The 22,442-nt window shown below is 44.6% G+C and overlaps 1 protein-coding gene across 1 annotated transcript in view; it reads left to right on the top strand.

The window, feature by feature from the left end:
* The window catches only part of LOC140735030 (melatonin receptor type 1B-like), a 135,462-nt gene that overhangs the window by 13,586 nt on the left and 99,434 nt on the right, over positions 1–22,442 (top strand). The window lies entirely within an intron of this gene.

The following is a 22,442-nucleotide window of genomic DNA, read 5'->3' as shown; positions in this document are numbered from 1 at the left end:
CAGCTTGGGGCATCGGAGTTCAGGGTTCAATTCCAGCCTCCTCTGTAAGCAAGGTTGTACCTCCCCTCCCATGTGCGCGTGGGTTTCCTCCAGGTGCTTCAGCTTCCTCCCACGTTCCAAAGATGTACGAGTCGGTAGGTTAATTGGTGATTGAAATTGCTCCGTGGTAAGGCTGGCATTGAATCGGTGGGTTGCTGGGTGGCGGGGATTGAAGGGCTGGAAGGTCTGTTCCATGCAGTGTCTCAAAATGAAATAAAATAAATTAGCATTTGACCATTATATCTCTTTCGTAAACACCGCTTGATACTTCATAGTTGGCACTTGCATTCCTACAGGCGACCCAACAGTGCAGTGGCTGGTGCCACACTTTACAGCACAAGCGGTCACCGATCGGGGTTGAATTCCCACCGTGGTCTGTAAGGAGTCTGTACATTCTCCCTGTGTCTGCATAGGTTTCCTCTGGGTGCATCAGTTTCCTCCCATTTTCCAAAGAATTTTGAGTTAGGGTGGGTAAATTGTGGGCATGTTAAGTGAGAACATGGCTACACTTACAGACCACCCCAGCACATCCACAGATTGTGTTGGTCATCGTCGCAAACAACACATTTCACTGCGTGTTTCATTGTTTCAATGTACATGTGACAAATAAAGCTAATCTTAAACTGAAATTTCATTAAAAAATTATGAGCATTTAATCCAGTAAGTAGAAACTATGCAGCCTATTGTGCTGAGTGATTTTGTTCATCTTGATGGCAATGTTAATGAGGACACACAAGAGACTGCAGACGCTGGCATATGGAGTAACGCACAAAATGCTGGAGGAACTCAGTAGGTCAGGCAGCATCTGTGGAATGAAATAGTCAGTTGACAGTTCACATTGTGGCCTTTCATCGATTTTCCCTTTCCACTGTCCACTTCCCTCCATAGATGCTGCTTGACCCACTGAGTTCCTCCAGCTTAGTGAGGTGATAATCTACTTCCATATGTAAAAGAGAAGTCCTTATCCCTCGGCTTTTTATAGTTTTATAAGCCAACAAAAGAGTTGTTTTCTCTCTCCCCAAGGTTATTGTGCATGTGAGGACCACAGCAGGGATAGCATTGTACCCCCTCTACCTCACACCTACCCATTCATCTTTCCTTCTCAGATTTTCTCTTTGGAGTGAAGGGGAATGAGAGAGGATGACAGAGGTGCACATGATGATAAGAGGTATTGATAGAGTGGACAGCCAGCACCTTTTCCACAGGGCAGAAATGGCCAATACGAGAGGGCATAATTTTAAGGTGACTGGTGGAAAGTGTTTGGAGAATTGTCAGAGCAGGTCAAAGGCTAGGAATCCTGTGGTGTTAACTCACCTCCTGACTCCCAAAGCCTGTCCACCTTCTACAAGGCTCAGGTCAAGAGTGTACTGGAATACTCGCCACTCGCCTGGATGAGTGCAGCTCCATCAACACTCGAAGCCTGACACCATCCAATACAAGACAGCCCAGTTGCCTGGTACCGCTTCCACAAGCATCCAGTCTCTCCACCATTGCCAAATGGTTGCAGCGGTGTGTACTATCTACAAGGTGCACTGCAACAACACACCACAGTTCCTAAGGCAGCACCTCCCAGACCCACATCCACTACCATCTAGAAAGACGAGAACAGCAGAGACCCGGGAACACAACCACTCGGAAATCCCCCTCCAAATCACACACCATCCTGACTTGGAAACATATCGCCGTTCCTTCATTGTCGCTGGGTCAAAATCATAGACTTCCCTCCCTAACAGCACCGTGGGTGTACCTACACCTCAGGGACTTCAGCGGTTCAAGAAGGCAGCTCATCACCACCTTCTCAAGGGCAACTAGGGATGAGCAATAAATGCTGGCTTAGCTGGCGATGCCCACACCTTGTAAATGAACTAAAAAAAAACTGATTTTTTTCTGCACAGTGTGGTGGTTGCGTGCCAGGTGTAGTGACAGAGGCAGATACTTTAGGCAGATGAATGAAAGAAGAAATGGAGGGTTCGGTGGGAAAGATGGGTTTAATTGATCTTGGAATAGGTTAAAAAGTCAATAGAGTATCATGGGCTGAAAGCCCTGTACTGTTAAATGTCTTATGATCTATTGCCACTAACTGAAACACCACTGAGAAAGACTTGGGAGTTCACATTCTGTTAACCAGATGAAGTCCAGATATCCAGTTTCCATGCAGCTACAGACCTCCTCATTCACACTCACATTCTATGCTCTTGTTCGACTGGCTAATGGACACATTGAAGTTTTATCTCAGGGGATTGCATTCAGCAGTGACACTGACTCACATAGGATATAATTAGCCATAGAAAACAACATTTGAACATAGCTGGAAAGTAGGCTTAGAGGTGACAGCAGTGTAATAATGGATGTTGTTTACTTGGATTTTCAAAAGGCTTTTGACAAGAGGCTGCTTAACAATAAAAAAACAACATATACAGTATTACAAGAAAGGCACGCACTAGCATGGATAGAAGAGTGGCTGACTGGCAGAAGGCAAAGAGTGGGAATGAAGAGGGCCTTTTCTGGTTGGCTGCCAGTGACTGTTAGTGTTCAGCGAGTTTGGTGATGGGACCACTTCTTTTCATGTTATATGTCTATGATTTAGATGACAGAATTGATGGCTTTGTAGCCAAGTTTACAGATAATACGGAGATAGGAGGGGGCAGGTAGTGTTGAAAAAGCAAGGAGTCTGCAGAAGGACTTATAGTAGATAGATTGGGATAATGGGCAATGAAGTGGCTGATGGAATAAAGTGTTGGGAAGTGATTGGCCATGTGCTTTGGTGGAAGGAATAGAATCATAAGACTATTTTCTAAATGAGAAGAAAATTCAAAAATCAGAGGTGCAAAGGGACTTGGGAGCCTACGTACTGAGTTCTCTAAAGAAAAGTTGTGCTGACGCTGGTGACGGCCCAGAGGACGCTCACATGAATTATTCGTAGTAGCATAGCAGTTAATGTAACATTTTGCAATGCTGGCAATTAGGCTTCAATTCCCACCACTTTCTGGAAGGAGTCTGTACTTTCTCCAGGTGCTCTGGTTTTCTCCCTCATTCCAAAGATATATGGGTTGGTAAGTTGTGGGCATGCTATGTTGCATCAGAAGCATGGTAATACTTACAGGCTGTCCCCAGCACACCCTCAGACTGTAATGGTCATTGACGCAAACATCCGTCGGTTTCATCATTTCAATATACACGTGACAAGTAAAGCTAATCTTTTTTTTTGTATTCCTGGTATGATTTCCCTGGTTAGGATATAAAAGATGTGCTCTATCCAGTCTTATAACTGGAACTACAACAGGGTTGACTTTGGTAAGGCAAGACCATGAAGCTGTAAGACATAGGAGCAGAATTAGGCCATTCAGCCCATCACATATGCTCCACCATTCCATCCTGTCTACTTTATTTTCCCTCTCAATCTCATTCTCCTGCTTTCTCCCAATAACTTTTGACACTCGTACTAATTAAGAACTTATCACCCTCCACTTTAAATATGCCCAATGACTTGGCCTCCACAGCCATCTGTGGCAATGAATTCTGAAGATTCAACACCCTCTGGTAAAGAAATTCCTCCTCATCTCCCTTCTGAAGGGATGACCTGATAGTATGAGGCTGTGCCCTTTGGTCTTAAACTCCCCCACAACAGGAAAACCCTCTCCACTCTGTGTAGGCCTTTCAATCTTCAGTAGGTTTCAATGAGATCCCCCCACCTTGCTTCCAAACTCCAGTGAGTACAGGCCCAGGCCCAGAGCCATCAAATGCTCCTCATACATTAACCCTTTCATTACTGGGTTGCAATGTAAAAAATTGAATGCTGCATGTTTCATTCCTCTCCCCACCCCATTCCCCCACTCTTGCACCTCACTGATTGTGGATTAGTTTTTTTTTGGTAACTTAATATTGTACTCCACTATACCTTTCATGCATATCTGTTTTAATTTCTCCAGGACCAAGTTTTGGAACATTTTGCATTGATCTTCTAAGTAGGACATACTTCAATGGTAAACTTCTGTTCTTATATTTCTCTCTTATGCTGCAACAGATCTTTCTTTCAATGTGGGCTTTGTATGTTGAGCCTGCAATTACTTGCCCATCTCTGATTGCTTTTGAGAACGTGGCAATAAGCTGCCTTCTTGAGCTGCTGTGATCGCTGAGGAGTGAGTGCCACAATTTCGACCCAACCATAGGGAAGGAATGGTGATGTATTCTGATGTTAGTATGGCGTTTGGCTTGGAGGACAGCCTCCAGGTGGGAGCAAGTGCACACTGGGTACTCAATTGCTCTTTTAGTATAAGGTGTGGAAAGCAGAGGTCCCGTTGCAAAGGCAAACCCTACAGTTTTGTCAAAAATGCACATAGTCTTTGGCTGAAGGTCCAAGTTTAATTGTCTTTCAACCATATGTGAAAACCCATGAATACAGCCATCCGAAACAGCTTTACTCTTGGGCCAAGGTACAAAACACAGTACCAACAGTAAAACACACTACAGGACACATAAAGCACATATAAGATATCAGTAAAATACAGTCATATAAAAATATACAGACAGACAGACAGACATACTTTATTGATCCCGAGGGAAATTGGGTTTCGTTACAGCCGCACCAACCAAGAATAGTGAAGAAATATAGCAATATAAAACCATAAATAATTAAATAAAAATAAGTTAATCATGCCAAGTGGAAATAAGTCCAGGACCAGCCTATTGGCTCAGGGTGTCTGACACTCCGAGGGAGGAGTTGTAAAGTTTGATGGCCACAGGTAGGAATGACTTCCTATGACGCTCAGTGTTGCATCTCGGTGGAATGAGTCTCTGGCTGAATGTACTCCTGTGCCTAACCAGTACATTATGGAGTGGTTGGGAGTCATTGTCCAAGATGGCATGCAACTTGGACAGCATCCTCTTTTCAGACACCACCGTCAGAGAGTCCAGTTCCACCCCCACAACATCACTGGCCTTACGAATGAGTTTGTTGATTCTGTTGGTGTCTGCTACCCTCAGCCTGCTGCCCCAGCACACAACAGCAAACATGATAGCACTGGCCACCACAGCCTCGTAGAATGTCCTCAGCATCGTCCTGACCCTGAGTCCATGAATGTTGCAGTGATCTGCAGAGGAACACAATATGGCCCAAGCGTACACTGGGAGTGCAGCATCAACTCCAGCTCAATTACCATGCCAAGCTGAACTCTCTGACTATCTAACAGTTGATAGGGTATTCCTGGTGCACTGGCCACCTTTCACAGTGTAGATCAGAGGAATCCCAGGACCATAAGTTTACAGTCATCTTACTGGAAACTTACCTTAACCTCCGCCTCTCCCCGTCCAAGCCAAACCCTTAGTCCCCCTGTCTCATTCACACGATTGTTGCTCCCACTATGTCTGCCCTGCTTAAATCTAACTCTATTTTAGCCCTTGACAAGTGCCTAATAATCCACACAATCTCAAGCTCGGCAGTGAACATCGATAGCAAGCATCCAGATAAGCAATGTCACACCCAAATACACAAAATGCTAGAGGTACTCAACAGGGCAGGGAGCAACTGCAGAGGGAAATGGACAGTCAAAATCCTTCAACTGGACTGCTAAGTCCTGACAAAGGGTCTCGGCCCGAAACGTTGACAGTACTTCTCCTATAGATGCTGCCTGGCCTGCTGTGTTCCACCAGCATTGTGTGTGTGTTGTTGTTTGAATTTCCAGCATCTGCAGATTTCCTCGTGTTTGCTCCAGTGAAAATGAATAACAATGTTTGTATAAAAATGGAAACAAATGCTAAAAGAGAAAAACACTAAAGATTCTGCAGATGTTGGAAATCCAGAGCAACACACACAAAATGCTGGAGGAACTCAGCAGGTCAGGCAACAACAATGGAGAGGAATAAAGAATCATGGAAGATAATCACATACTGGTCCTCCCCAAGTTACAAATGCCTGATGATTCACACCCTGCACACATGAACAAGCATTTCGGATACCAAAATAAAAACTATAAATTACATTATAAGATATAAATTAGTGTAAAAATGGATTCATTGTCCATTCAGAAGTCTGAGGGTGGAGGAGAAGAAGCTGTCCCTGAAACATTGAGTGTGTGTCTTCAAGTTCCTGTTCCTCCTTCCTGATGGTAGCAATGAGAAGAGGACATGTCATAGAACCATAGAACAGCACAGAAACTTCTTGGCTGAGCCGAACCATTTTTTTGCCTAGTCCCACTGACCTGTACATGGGCCATATCCCTCCAAACCCCTCTCATCCTTATACCTGTCCAAGTTTTTCTTAAATGTCAAAAGTGAGTCCAGATTCACCACTTCATCTGGCAGCTCATTCCACACTCCCACCACTCTGAGTGAAGATGCCCCCCCTAATGTTCCCTTTAAACTTTTCCCCCTTCACCCTTAACCCATGTCCTCTGTATTTTTTTCTCCCCTAGCCTCAGTAGAAAAAGCCTGCTTGCATTCACTCTATCTATACCCATCATAATTTTATACACCTCTATCAAATCATCCCCATTCTCCTATGCTCCAGGGTATAAAGTCCTAACCCATTTAACCTTTCTCAGTAACTCAGTTTCTCAAGTCCTGGCAACATCCTTGTAAACCTTCTCTGCACTCTTTCAACCTTATTAATATCCTTCCTGTAATTAGGTGACCAAAACTGCACACAATACTCCAAATTCGGTCTCACCAATGTCTTATACAACCTTACCATTCCAACTCTTATACTCAATACTTTGATTTATAAAGGCCAATGTACCAAAAGCTCTCTTTACAACCCTATCTACTTGTGACGTCACTTTTAGGGAATTATGTATCTGTACTCCCAGACCTCTCTGTTCTACTGTACTTCTCAGTGCCCTACCATTTACCTTGTATGTTCTACCTTGGTTTGACCTTCCGAAGTGCAATACCTCACACTTGTCTGCATTAATCTCCATCTGCCATTTTTCTGCCCATTCCTCCAACTGGTCCAAATCCCTCTGCAAGCTTTGAAAACCTTCCTCACTGTCCATTACAGCTCCAATCTTTGTATCATCAGCAAATTTGCTGATCCAATTTGCCACATTATCATCCAGATCATTGATATAGATGACAAATAACAATGGACCCAGCACTGATCCTTGTGGCACACCACTAGTCACAGGCCTCCACTCAGAGTAGCAATCCTCCACTACCACTCTCTGGCTTCTTCCATTGAGCCAATGTCTAATCCAATTTACTACCTCTCCATGTATACCTAGCGACTGAATCTTCCTAACTAACCTCCCATGCGGGACCTTGTCAAAGGCCTTACTGAAGTCCATGTATACAACATCCACTGCCTTCTTCCTCAAAAAACTCTAATAGATTGGTTAAACGTGACCTACTACACATAAAGCCACGCTGACTGTTTCTAATAAGTCCCTGTCTATCCAAATACTTGTAGATCCTATCTCTTAGTATTCTTTCCAATAATTTACCTACTACCAATGTCAAACTTACCGGCCTGTAATATCCCGGCTTGCATTTTGAGCCTTTTTTAAACAACAGAACTACATGAGCTATCCTCCAATCCTCCGGCACCTGACCTGTGGATATCAACATTTAAAATATTTCTGCCAGGGCCGCTGCAATTTCAACACTAGTCTCCCTCAAGGTCCGAGGGAATACCCTGTCAGGTCCTGGGGATTTATCTACTCTGATTTGCCTCAAGACAGCAAGCACCTCCTCCTCTTTAATCTGTATAAGTTCCATGACCTCCCTACTTGTTTGCCTTGTTTCCATAGACTCCATTCCAGTTTCCTTAGTAAATACAGATGCAAAAAAACCCATATAATATCTCTCCAATTTCTTTTGGTTCCATACATAGCCGACCACTCTGATCTTCAAGAGGGCCAATTTTATCCCTTACTATCCTTTTGCCTTTAACATACCTGTAGAAGCTCTTACGATTATCCTTCACCCTGACTGCCAAAGCAACCTCATGTCTTCTTTTAGCCCTCCTAATTTCTTTCTTAAGTATTTTCTTACTCTTTTTATACTCCTCAAGCATCTTATTTCCTCCCTGTTGCCTATACATGTTATACATCTCTCTCTTCCTCTTTATCAGAGTTCCAATATCCCTCGAGAACCAAGGTTCCTTATTATTCGTTTTGCCTTTAATCCTGACAGGAACATACAAACTCTGCACTCTCAAAATTTCTCCTTTGAAGGCCTCCCACTTACCAATCACATCCTTGCCAAAGAACAACCTGTCCCAATCTATGCTTTTTAGATCCCTTCTCATTTCTTCAAATTTGGCCTTTTTCCAGTTTAGAACTTCAATCGGAGGACCAGATCTATCTTTATCCATGATTAAGTTGAAACTAATGACATTATGCTCACTGGAACTAAAGTGTTCCCCTACACACACTTCCGTCACCTACCCTAACTCATTTCCTAATAGGAGATCTAATACTGCATCCTCCCTAGTTGGTACATCTATATATTGATTTAGAAAACTTTCCTGAACACATTTCACAAACTCTAACCCACCTAGACCTTTAAGAGTATGGGAGTCCCAATCAATGTGTGGAAAATTAAAATCCCCTACAATGACAACTTTCTGTCTCCTGCAGTTGTCTGCTATCTCTCTGCAGATTTGCTCCTCCAATTCTCGCTGACTATTGGGTGGTCTATAATACTACCCTATTAGTGTGGTCATACCTTTCCTGTTTCTCAGCTCCACCCATATGGCCTCAGTAGACAAGCCCTCTAATCTTTCCTGCTGAAGCAGTGCTGTAATATTTTCCCTGACTAGCAAAGCCACCCCCCCCCCCACCATTCATCTCTTTGCCTCTATCACGTCTGAAACATCGGAACCCTGGAACATTGAGCTGCCAGTCCTGCCCCTCCTGTAGCCAAGTTTCAGTAATGGTTATGATGTCATAATTCCATGTGTCAATCCAGGTCCTCAGCTCTTCTGCCTTTCCCACAATACTCCTCGCATTGAAATATACACATCTTAAAAGATTGTTACCACCACACACAACCTTACTATTAATGACTTTGCATGAACTACTGACATCATTTATTTTTACCCCCGTTCCACTATCTACTCTGGCACTCTGGTTCCCATCCCCCTGCAGATCTAGTTTAAACCCTCCCCATTAACACTAGCAAACCTCCCTGCAAGTATATTGGTCCCCCTGTAGTTCAGGTGTAACCCATCTCTCTTGTACAGGTCCCACCTGCCCCAGAAAAGGTCCCAATGATCTAGAAATCTGAAACCCTGCCCCCTACACCAGCTTCTCAGCCACATGTTCATCTGCCAGAGTATCCTACTCTTACCCTCACTGGCACGTGGCACAGGCAGCAATCCAGAGATTACTACCCTCGAGGTCCTGTTTTTCAACTTCCTACCAAGCTCTCTGTACTCACTCTTCAGGACCTCCTGACTCTTTCTACCTATGTCATTGGTACCGATGTGTACCACGACATCTGGCTGATCACCCTCCCACTTCAGAATGCTGTGCACACGATCAGAGACATCCCTGACCCTGGCACCCGGGAGGCAACAAACCATCCGAGAGTCTCTGTCACGACCACAGAATCTTCTGTCTGTACCCCTGACTATGGAGTCCCCTATCACTACCGCTCTCCTCTTCTTCCTCCCTCCCTTCTGCACTGCAGAACCAGACTTAGTGCCAGAGATCCGGCTGCCACAGCTTGTCCCAGGTAAGCCATCCCCCCCAACAGTATCCAAATCGGTATACCTGTTCTGGAGGGGAATGGCCACAGGGGAACCCTGCACTACCTGCCCTTTCCTCTTCCCTCGCCTGATGGTAACCCAGTTACCTGTGCCCTGTTCCTTAGGTGTAACTACCTCCTGGAAGCTACTATCTATAAACTGCTCAGTCTCCCGAATGATCCGGAGGTCATCCAGCTCCTGCTCCAGTTCCCTAACATGGTTTGTTAGGAGCTGCAGCTGGATGCACTTCTTGCAGGTGTTGTTGACTTCCCACATCCTGCAAGAGGAGCATTCCAACATCCTGCCTGGCATATTCTCTAGTCTGAACAAAAAAAAAGAAAAACAGAAACTTACCGGAACCTACCCTTGCCTCTAACTGTTTCTCGCCGAAGCCTGATTGAGCCAAAGCCGTCCCACTCCGACTCAGTCCACATCAACGATAGCCACTGTATATGGGGGTCTCCTTTTTAAACCTTGGCACGCTACGTCACGCACCGGTGCAGTCTAGCCTCTTTTCCCCGATCAGTTAAAGAAAAGAAAAATGACCTTCCCTCCGCGATGCTTCAGTCTTCCACTCTCAGCCTCTTGCTTCGATTGAAAAGCAAAAGCTTCGATTGTCCTGCAAGATGGGGTCCTTAACGACAGATGTTGCCTTCTGGAGCCGTCAACTTCTGAAGATGTCCTTGATACTGGGATGTTGAGGATAGTGAGGTTAGGGAGGATGGTGAGGATGATGAGAATGGTGAGGATAGGGGAGATTGTGAATATACTAGGATGCTGAGAATGGTGGGGATAGGGACGATGATGCAGATGTTGATGGGGAGGTTGGTGAGGATGGGGAGGATGGGGAGGATGGTGAGGATGGGGATGATGGTGAAGATGGTGAGGATAGGGGAGATAGTGAGTATACTAGGATAAGGAGAATGGTGGGGATAGGGACGATGATGAAGATGTCGATGGGGAGGATGGTAAGGATGGTGAGGATGGAGGATGGTGAGGATGGGGAGGATAGTGATGATGGTGAGGATGGTAAGGATGGTGAGGATGGGGAGGATAGTGAGGATGGTGAGGATGGTGAGGATGGGGAGGATAGTGAGGATGGTGAAGATGGGAAGGATAGTGAGGATGGTGAGGATGGTGAGGATGGTGAGGATGGGGAGGATGGTAAGGATGGTGAGGATGGGGAGGATAGTGAGGATGGTGAGGATGGTGAAGATGGGGAGGATAGTGAGGATGGTGAGGATGGGGAGGATGGTAAGGATGGGGATGATGGTGAAGATGGTGAGGATAGGGGAGATAGTGAGTATACTAGGATGCGGAGAATGGTGGGGATAGGGACGATGATGAAGATGTCGATGGGGAGGATGGTGAGGATGGGGAGGATGGTAAGGATGGTGAGGATGGAGGATGGTGAGGATGGGGAGGATAGTGAGGATGGTGAGGATGGTGAGGATGGGGAGGATGGTAAGGATGGTGAGGATGGGGAGGATAGTGAGGATGGAGGATGGTGAGGATGGGGAGGATAGTGAGGATGGTGAGGATGGTGAGGATGGGGAGGATGGTAAGGATGGTGAGGATGGAGGATGGTGAGGTTGGTGAGGATGGGGAGGATAGTGAGGATGGAGGATGGTGAGGATGGGGAGGATAGTGAGGATGGTGAGGATGGTGAGGATGGGGAGGATGGTAAGGATGGAGGATGGTGAGGTTGGTGAGGATGGGGAGGATAGTGAGGATGGTGAGGATGGAGGATGGTGAGGATGGGGAGGATGGTGAGGATGGGGAGGATGGTGAGGATGGGGAGGATGGTAAGGATGGTGAGGATGGGGAGGATAGTGAGGATGGTGAGGATGGTGAGGTTGGTGAGGATGGAGGATGGTGAGGTTGGTGAGGATGGGGAGGATAGTGAGGATGGTGAGGATGGAGGATGGTGAGGATGGAGGATGGGGAGGATGGTGAGGATGGGGAGGATAGTGAGGATGGTGAGGATGGAGGATGGTGAGGATGGAGGATGGGGAGGATGGTGAGGATGGGGAGGATAGTGAGGATGGTGAGGATGGAGGATGGTGAGGATGGGGAGGATAGTGAGGATGGTGAGGATGGAGGATGGTGAGGATGGAGGATGGGGAGGATGGTGAGGATGGGGAGGATAGTGAGGATGGTGAGGATGGAGGATGGTGAGGATGGGGAGGATAGTGAGGATGGTGAGGATGGTGAGGTTGCTAGAATGAGATTTACTCTGTGCTGAGAAACCTTTTGCCTGTCCATAACGTACACACAATACTTGGTGAAGTCAGCATGATGCAGTCTTTCTCTGAAATTCATTCTTCTGAAGTCAGAAATCTGAAAATTCAGTGCCAGAGTTTTGCAACACAGTGATATGGTGGTGTGCACTGACCCAGTTTCAGTTCCATCACTGTTTATCAGGAGTTGTAAATTCTCCCCATGACCGTGTGGGTTTCCTCCAGGTGCTTCGGTTTCCTCGCATATTCAAAAATGTTCAGTTTAGTAGACCTAATTGGTCACAATGGTGTAATTCAACTGAAATCTTTTTAAAACCCTAATGATTCTTGACCACACCTCTTCTCTCCCTGTGTCCTTTAAAGTTGTTGTGCTTTTTGTTAGTTCATTTGTTTCTGCTGCCTCTATTCCCAGGGTGCAGCTTTCCTTTCCAGGTCATCAGAAATGTCCTCCTTCTTCAAAGGTTATGGTTTCCCTTACTCTACCAGTGATACTGCTCTCACCTGTGTCTCCTCCATTTCCTGAACAGCCACACTCACCCCATCCTTCCGTTGCCTTAACAGTTTCAGAGTTCCTCTTGTCCTTACCTACCACGCCATGAGCCTCTGCATCCATCACATAATCCTCCACAACTTCCGCCATCTCCAGAGGGAACCTACCACCAAATATACCTTTGCCTCTCCCCTTCTCTCTGCTTTCCACAGGGATCGCTCCCTCTGTGATTCCCTTGTCCATTCGTCCCTTCCCACTAACCTCCCTCTCAGCATTTATCCCTGTAGGCAGCCAAAGTGCTAGACCTGCCCATTCACCTACCCTATCACTTCCTTTCGGGGCCCTGAACAGTGCTTCCAGGTGAGGCCACACTTCACCTGCGAATCTGCTGAGGTCGTCTATTGCATCCAGTGCTCTCGATGCAGCCCTCTCTATGATCTGTTGTAAATTGGGGAACCGCTTTGTCAAGCACCTGCACTCCATGTGCCACAAGTGGAACTTCCTGGTGGTCAAATGTTTTAATTCTGATTCCCATTCCCATTCCAACATGTCAGTCCATGGCCTCTTCCTGTGCCAAGATGAGCCACCCTCAGGGTGGAGGAGCAACACCTTATAATCTTAAACTCAGGGTAGCCAACAAACTGATGGCTTGAATATCGATATCTCCTTCCGGTAAAATAAATATTTCCGTCCCCCTCCCCTCTTCTTCTATTCCCCTTTCTGATCTCTTACCTCTTCTCACCTCCCTTGATCTACTCCTGTGTCCCCCCTTCCTTCCCTTTCTCCTATTGTCCACTCTCCTCTCCTATTAGATTCCTTCCTCTCCAGCCCTTTACTTTTCCTCCCCACCTGGCTTTACCTTTCACCTAGCTATCCTCCTTCCCTTCCCCCCCACCTTTTTGTTCTGGCGTCTTCCCCCTTCCTTTTCAGCCCTGAAGAAGGGTTTCGGCCCAAAACGTAAACTCTTTATTCATTTTCATAGATGATGCCTGACGTGCTGAGTTTCTCCAGCTTTTTGTGTGTGTTACAAATCTTTTGCTACTACGTTGCACAACCAGCTGGGATAAATTTTTAGTAAATTCAGTTAGTCAGACTCACGTCCTCATGCCCCTGGCCCAATAGATCCTCCTGTACAGTATATATCTGATTCTATTCTAACAATCACTATGAAATCTACTTCCACCACCCTTTCTAGCCATGCATTCCAGAACAATTTGGTGCATAAAACTAATTTTTAACCTTCTGCTTCTTTTTGATGATTGTTTTGCATCTGTTTCTACAAGTTACCGATGAAAATAGCTCATATAAGTTTTTGATGGGCTCGATGTCGAGGTCTCTTTAGGGACTTTTGTTGTTGCTTGCTTGGTAGGGGCTGGGTGTGGTGCTTCTGGGGGGCAAGTTGGGGAGGGATGATGCTTCTGTTGCTGCTTAGGCATGGGAGGGAGGCTTTGGTGCTCTGAAGGCACTATCATTCATTCTTTAGGGTTTCTTGTTTTGTGGGTGTCTCTGTGAAGAGTAAGAATTTCAGGTTGTATACCTGTATACATTTTCTGATACTAAATCGAACCATCTGGATTATTAAATAGTTTATCGAATAATGGTGAGTCAGAGAATGGGAAGGAGATAGAGAGCTTAGTGACGGTGTCATGACAACAAATCCCCCTTAATGTTAACAAAATTTTAAGGTGACTGGAGGAAAGTATAGGGGGAATGTCGGGGGGTATGTTCTTTACACAGAGCGGTGATGATTGTTTTCTAGATTTTGTATCTTCTGCCCAATGGGAGAGAGGAGAAGGGAGAATGTCCAGGGTAGCTGGGGTCTTTGGTAACGCTTTCTGCAATACTGAGGTAGGGGGAATATAGACAGAATTCATAGAGGGGAGGCTGGTATCCATGATGGTAGAGGAAGAGACATTAGCGACGTTTAAGAAACTCTTAGATAGGCACATGTATTATAGAAAAATGGAAAGCTCTGTAGGAAGGAAGGTTTAGATTGATCTTAGAGTATATTAAAATGTCACAAAATTGTGGGTCAAATGGCTGTACTATGCTGTAATGTTCTACATTTTGATCTTCTTTTCTGTTTACCTGCACTGCACTCTCTCTGTAGCTGTTAGACTTTAAGCATTGTTGCTGTTTTACCTTGTTCTACCTCAATGCACTGTGTAATGATCTGATCTGTATGAACAGTGTGCAAGACAAGCTTCTCACTGTGTCTCGGTACACATCACAATAGTAAATGGATCAGTTCAATTCAATTTACTCTTTAGAATTTTAAACCTCTTTTATCCTTTTAATCATCTCTACTCCAGTGAAAAGAGCTTCCACTCCACAATCACTTCAAAGGCTTGGCATGGCTTGGCATGTGGCAACCATTGTACTCATTCCTGTTTCTGTACCATCATTGTTCTGTAACACATCAAATGCTGCTGGCAGATCATCGTCTTGGCGAAAGATGCTCTTTGGTCTGCCAACACATCGAGATGTCGGTGGAGGAATTCTGCCCACTGGCACATTCCAGACTGCTGAAGGATGAACTGAAGCTTGGTGCAGTCACCACAAGGACTCGGTGGGGTAGGACCATGATGTAGGGATCTACTACTGGAGAGAGAGGGGCTGGGTTGAGGGGAGGAAGCCCCTCAATTATTATAGTAGTAATATATCACCCCAGAGTGACACACGTGCAGCAGCAATGTTATTAATGTATATAAATGTAATAGAACAGTACAGAAAACATTGACTATGAATGTAAAGAATGAAAAAGCATTGAATGATTTATTCTTGTATATATATTTTTTATTACAAATAGAGTTTATTTTGTTTAAAAATATCATCGTTCTGTATATGAGCTCAGATAATGACACACTAGCCGCAAAATCAGAACACAGACAGAAGTCTTCAGAGTATGAAATAAACAGCACGTTCACTGTAGTTTTCAATATATATATGATAATAAATGAACCTGAATCTGAAAACTGATGGAAAATAAATGCTGGCATAAAGTGAAGCACCGGGATGTACAAACGAAGTTGCCTTTGAGTTTATCTGCAGCAGTCACTCCAGCTAGTTAGTTCACTGAGACTTCTCACAGTCTTATCTTGACTGGTGCTCTACCCACTAGTTATCGATTATGAAGGTGACCAGAATCAGAGCCAGGTTTAACCTCACTGACACAAGTTGTGAAAGGTTCCGAAATCTGAGGGCAGAGAAGAGGCTGTTCCTAAAATATTGACTGTGTGTCTGCAGGCTCCTGTACCTCCTCCTTGGTGGTGGTAATGAGAAGAGGGCATGTTCTGGGTGATGGGGGATGATGGAAGTCCAATTTTTGAGGCACAGCCTTTTAAAGGCATCTTCAATGTTGGGTAGGCTCGTGCCCACGATGGAGCTGGCCAAGTATGTATCTTCCTGCAGCTTTTTCTGATCCTGTGCAGTGGCCCCTCTACATCAATGATCAGAGGGAAAGTATCTACCAGATCTTGCATGGCCTCAGTTATCACTGAAGTAATCTGACTCCCAAAGAAACCCAGCGCTAATAATTATCAGCAATCAAAACCAAGTTCATTAATTACGAATTTGATAAACAAAGTGCAATATTATAATTCTATTTTCAGAGGGTGGAATTTGGAGAAAACAAACACTAGCATATCTCTAACATTCTGCTATTAATTACTCCCCTGTTTTTGACACTTTCAATACTTATCTCTAACACAGTAATAGCAAAAAGAGTGTGTTTTTATTGCTGTTGTTATTGGCTATATATTACTTCATTTTGTATAGTTTGGCAATTACAGTTTTATTGTGCCTTAATTACCACCCTACAACAGATGTCAAATAAAATGCCCTCAGTTATTTTGTGTTGGCTTTGTTACATAACACTTAAACAAGGGGATTAAATGATGTAAAACAGTTCAAGTGGGTTGCATAAAGTTCAAAGTAAATTTATTATCAAAGTCCATATATGTGTCACCATAAACAGCCCTGAGACTCATTTACTCGCGAGTACTCACAGTAAATACACAGCACCACAACAGAATCAATGGAAGACCGTGCACAAAAAGACAGACAAATCACCAATGAGCAAAAGCTAACAAATAGTGCGAATACAAAAAGAGAAAAAAAATAAGCAATGTAGAGCTTTGAAAGTTAGTCCATAGGTTATGGGAACAGTTCAGTATTGGGGTGAGTGACATGAAATTATTCCCTCTGGCTCAAGAACTTGATGGCTGAGGGGGAATAACTGCTCCTGAACCTGGCGGTGTAGGTCCTGAAGCTCCTGTACCTCTTTCCTGATGGAAGCAGTGAGAAGAGAGCATGATCTAGATGGTTGGGGGGAGGGTGGTCCTTGGTGCTTTCCTGCAACAGTAGGTGTGGAGATCTCTGTGAAGATCATTAGGTGGATACCTATCTTCAGGCCTCAGTTTTTATTAAACTCACTGATTGTATGGCCAAAATGTTGGACGAAATATATTACATTCATCTAGAGCTTGGCACGTCCTTAAGTAATGGCAAAAACATTCAGAGCTGAACTTACACTCAATTACTGATATTATAATGTAACATACAGATAGTGGCCACTTTAGTAGGTATACCTGTACACTTGCTCATTAATTCAACTATCTAATCAGCCAATCATATGGCAGCAACTCAATGCATAAAAGCATGCAGACAGGCTCAGAAGTTTCAGGTGTTCAGACCAAGTGCCAGAATGGGGAAGAAGTGTGATTTAAGTGTGATTGTTGGTGCCAGACAGGGTGATTTGAGAATCTCAGAAACTGCTGATTTCCTGGGATTTTTGGGCACAGCGGTCTCTGGAGTTTACAGAGAATGGTGCAAAAAACAATTAAAAAAAAATCATCCAGTGAGTGTCAGTTCTGTGGGTGAAGACAAGTTGTTAATGAGAGAAGTGAGAGGGGAATGGGTTCGAGATGACAGGACGGCGACAGTAACTGAAATAACACGTTACAACAGCGGTGGGCAGAAGAGCGTCTCTGAACACACAACACGTCAAACCTTGAAGTGAATGGGCTACAGCAGCAAAAGATCACAAACATATAACCAGTGGCCTCCTTATTAGGTACAGAAGCTATCTAATAAAGTGGCCACTGAGGGCATTTGTCATATTTTATTGTGATATAAAAGGAAGCCATTCAGCCCATCAGGTCTGTGCTAGATCTCAGAACAATCACATCAATCCCATTCACTGCAAACTCTTCTCTCTCAGTTACCAATAAACTCCAGCCTAGCACCCACCTACCTACATTAAGAATAATTTAGGATTGGTCAAGTATCCTAACCACATTAACCTATTAACTACATTAACATACCAATCATTGCTATAATGAGAGGTTAGACAAAATTAGTTTATTTCTCTGGAGCGTCGAAGGCTGAGGGGAGATCTGATAGAGGTTTATACAATTATGAGAGGCATAGATAGGGTATTCAGACAGGTTTTTTTAAAATCCGGGTTTGAAATGTCTAATACCACAGGGCATTCATTTAAGGTGAGAGGGGGTAATTTCAAAGAAGATGTGAGGGGCAGGTTTCTTATAAAGTGAGTGGTGGGTGCCTGGAATCTCCTAGCTTCTTGCTTCATTCCACCCCTCTCTCATCCTACCCCCACTCGTCCACCTTCCCTTTTACCTATCACTTGTACTCCATCCCCTCCCCCTGCTTTCCATGTCTGGTTTCTGCCCCTTCCTTTCCAGTCTTGGTGAAGGGCCTCAGCCTGAAATGTGGACTGTTTATTCACCTCCATAGATGCTGCCTGACCTGCGCAGTTCCTTCAGCATTTTGTCTGTGTTGCTGAAGATTTCCAGGTTCTGCAGAATCTCTTGTGTTTATGATCTGCGGACCTTTGATGCCTCTACCTATCAATCCTCATTGTCTGTCACTAATTCCACTCTTCCCATCTCCATCTGCCATTACCCTTCCTCACCTGGATCCACCTATCACTCGGTGGCTCTTTCTCCGCCTGCCCCTTCCTCTCTTTACACTGGCTTTGTCTCCTCTGATCTTTCGTCATTCCCTCAACAACTGCTGCCTGATCGGCTAAACCGGAATTCAGCTGCAGAGGGCTGTAAACTCAACCAGGGGTGGCATCTATCATTAAGAACATCCATTACGCAGCACAAACCCTTTTCTCATTATTATTGCCAGGGAGACTGAAGCAACACACTCATTGTTTTAGAAGCAGCTTTGCTGTCAGATTTCAGAACCAACCATGTTGTATGACGTGGGCGATTGGGTCTTTCCACGACTATGATCGTTCTTGGCAAATTTTTCTGCAGAAGTGGCTTGCCATTGCCTTCTGCTGGGCAGTGAATTTACAAGATGGGTGACCCCAGTCATTATCAATACTCTTCAGAGATTGTCTGCCTGGTGACAGTGGTCACATAACCGGGGCTTGTGATATGTACTGGCTGCTCATACAGCCAATTGCCACCTGTTCCTATGGCTTCACGTGACCCTGATCGGGGGGGGGGGGGGGGGGGCTAAACAGGTCCTACGCTGTGCCCAGGCTGCGGAGGGAAGGAGCGTCTTACAGGTCCTTTGGTAGAAATGTATCTCCACACCAGCAACCTTATGACTACCTCCCTCCTTTTGTTCACTTTTTGCACTATTTATATTTTTCTTATTCTAATTAATAGTGTATTTTCCGTATTGCACTGTACCACTGAAGCTAAACAACTACTTTCTCAACATAGATTTGCGACAATAAACCTGATTCAGATTCTGAATTCCTCCAGCAATTTGTTTGTTTTTGCTTCTCGTTTCTCCCTCGTCAACTTCAGTTGTTTGATGACGTTTTGGAGGGTATATTGGTCCTCCACAGAAATATAGTTAGCTGGACTGTAGAGAGGAATTGTCGCAAAGTATCAGCTGCAGATATCGGCCCTTGTGTAGGATGGCAGGGTGATTGCATCTTCATAACAATATTACCGATGTGTCATTGTCAGAATGGGTCAATAAGAATGAGGTTTCAAGTTTGAAGGATTGTGTATGAACTCACACTTAATTAATGCCATTCATGCAGGAATGTTTTAATGCTATGGTACAGAGTTGAACAATGAAAGATGGTCATGTGCCATATTGGGCTAAATGCTTTTGATATAATGGCTCCAGGAACCATGTATCAGGGGTTTTATTGTGAGGAAATTTTCCAAGGACAAGGTAATGCCTCAAAGATGATTACAAAGCCCTAATGCAAAATGCAGAAAATTGGACTTGCGTTTAAATAGTTCCTCAGAAAAATATGCTCAACCGTTATCACTCACAGTTGCTTAACAGGCAGTTTGGCTATCAAATTGCAAATATTAAATTGTATATAAAGTACAGGGATGAAGGATGAGCCAGCTGGGTTTGGTTTTGTTTGCTGAAGGCTAAATTTTAAGCTGAATGGACATCAGGAGAATGAAAAATGCAAAAGACTGCAGGTGCTGGAAATCCTGAGCAACACACACACACACACACACACACACACACACTCACTCACTCACTCTCTCACTCACACACACAGACACACATTCACACACACACACACACACACTCACACACACACACACACACACTCACTCACACACACACACACACACACTCACACACACACCACACACACACACTCACTCACACATACACACACTCACTCACTCACTCACTCGCTCACTCACACACACAGACACACACTCACACACACACAGGCACACACACACTCACACACACAGACACACACATACACTCACTCTCACACACACACACTCACTCACTCACACACACACACACACCACACACACACACACACACACCACACACACACACTCACTCACACATACACACACACACTCACACACACAGACACTCACTCACACACACACACACACACACACACACACACACTCATTCACACATACACTCACACACACACAGACACTCACTCACACACACACACACCACACACACACTCACTCACACATACACACACAGTCACTCACACACACACATATACTCACTCACTCACACATACACACACACTCACTCACACACACATATACTCACTCACTCACACACACACACACTCACTCACACACACACACACACACACACACAGACACACACACACACACACACACACACACACTCACTCACACTCACACTCACACACACACAATGCTGCATGAACTCAGTAAGTAAGACAGCATCTATCGAGGGGAGTATTATCCAAGAATCATCAACTTGTCATGGTGGAGAGGTTTGTGAGTTTTTGAGTTCTTGAAAGAGATGCTGTCTGGACCTTAGCTCCAGTAGGGTTATTCATGGTGATAAGGTCAGGGAGGTGGTTCCAAACAAAAAACGATCCAATCAAGACTTTAATGGTGGAGCTGGCTGGAGGATGATGATGGAACATCATAATAGCAGTGAATGTGGAGGAAGACTGCAGCAGTGAAGAGTCTCCAGTTTCCTGCATTCCGTGCCACTGGCCCTCGACCACATGTGGTGACTCCTCATGCAATAGCTTCCCCATGTCAAATTAAGTCAAATGGAGAGGAATAACCCCTTAAGGGAACTTCATACTCAACTTAAGTGATTACATTATTACTACTGTGGAGACTGTAATACCATGTTGCTACTATAATATTACTACTATAAAATCATGTCTTGAGATTTGCCACATTTACCATTTCTACCCCATTCCACACTCCAAGGAATGCAAACATAGTCAACACACTGAGAGTAACCCAGGATTCCAGAATTCTGGGTTTTTGATCTAAAGGCATGAGTTTGAATCTTTAAAAAATAGATTAGGTTTATAAGTTTCAAAGGTTCAGTTATTATCAAAGCATACAACTCTGAAATTCTTCTTCAGATAGCCATGAAACCAAGAAAGAAAAGTACAGCAGCACGATCATCAACCCCCAAATCCCCCCCCCACCAAAAAACGAACAAAGACAGAACAGGCACATCGACCCCCAAATTGTTCAATTGACCTGGGTGCGAGGTTGAATCGCTCTGGATGCCGAGCTTGTCTGAAGAACTTGAGAGGGGCTCTGGGCTGAGCCCGGAGCAAGTCGATAGGTGGCGTGGTCTCGGGTCAGTGCTTGGGTCCTAGAATGAGGTACCTTATGCCGTTTAGACAATTTAAATGCTGGCTCAGATTGGAGGCAAGATCCGATTTCACTCGCTCTCTGTAATCTTCACTCCTCTCTCCAGGATGCTGAAGCCTTTTGCCGTTCTGTTGTTCGGTCAATTTAAACACTGGCCTAGACAGACTGACAAGACAGAGTGTCGGTCGGGATGAGAGCTGATTTTGCTTGTTCTCCGTGATGGTCATCCCCATGGTGCTGAGGCTATGAAGTCTGTCCTGGCTGCTGTGCTCCGTGCCCGCTAATATGAGGAACTTATAAGTGAGGCTTTGGGCCTACTCTGGGCTGTTCCAGTGTTCAGATCTGAGGACTCAATTTTGGTTTGAACTGCTGTTGTTCACTTCAATTGTTTGCTTGTCTTGTATTTTTTTTCTTTCTCTTGTGCATCAAGTGATGGTCTTTTTTTTTGCTCTTTTTATCTTTTAATTTTTTTTCAGGCTTCTTGCTTTGTAGCTACTTGTGAGCAAGCAAATCTCAAGATTGTATAAATTATACATTCTTTGATAATAAATGAACCTTGAATCTTAATCTTGAAATCCCCTTCCCCTGCACACAAAAAACGAGAAAGATTGGGCAAAACGTAGTATGAAAACAGTAAGACTGAAAATATGTCCATGGTCCGAGTCCATATCCAAAATGCAGAAAACCTGGGTAACGTTGTCCAGGCACAGTAGCTGTTTCCCTCTATGATACCAGAGTGATCCCACCAGTGATCTAAAGGCAGTCTCCTCTCTCTGACAGCAGAACAATCCCACCAGACATCAAAAGGCAGTCTCCTCTCTCTGACAGTAGAACAATCCCACCAGATATCAAAAGGCAGTCTCCTCTCTCAGACAGCAGAACGATCCCAC

Source organism: Hemitrygon akajei, chromosome 10, assembly GCF_048418815.1.
Source record: "Hemitrygon akajei chromosome 10, sHemAka1.3, whole genome shotgun sequence".
Lineage (NCBI taxonomy): Eukaryota > Metazoa > Chordata > Chondrichthyes > Myliobatiformes > Dasyatidae > Hemitrygon > Hemitrygon akajei.
This window is presented reverse-complemented; position numbering and strand designations above follow the sequence as displayed.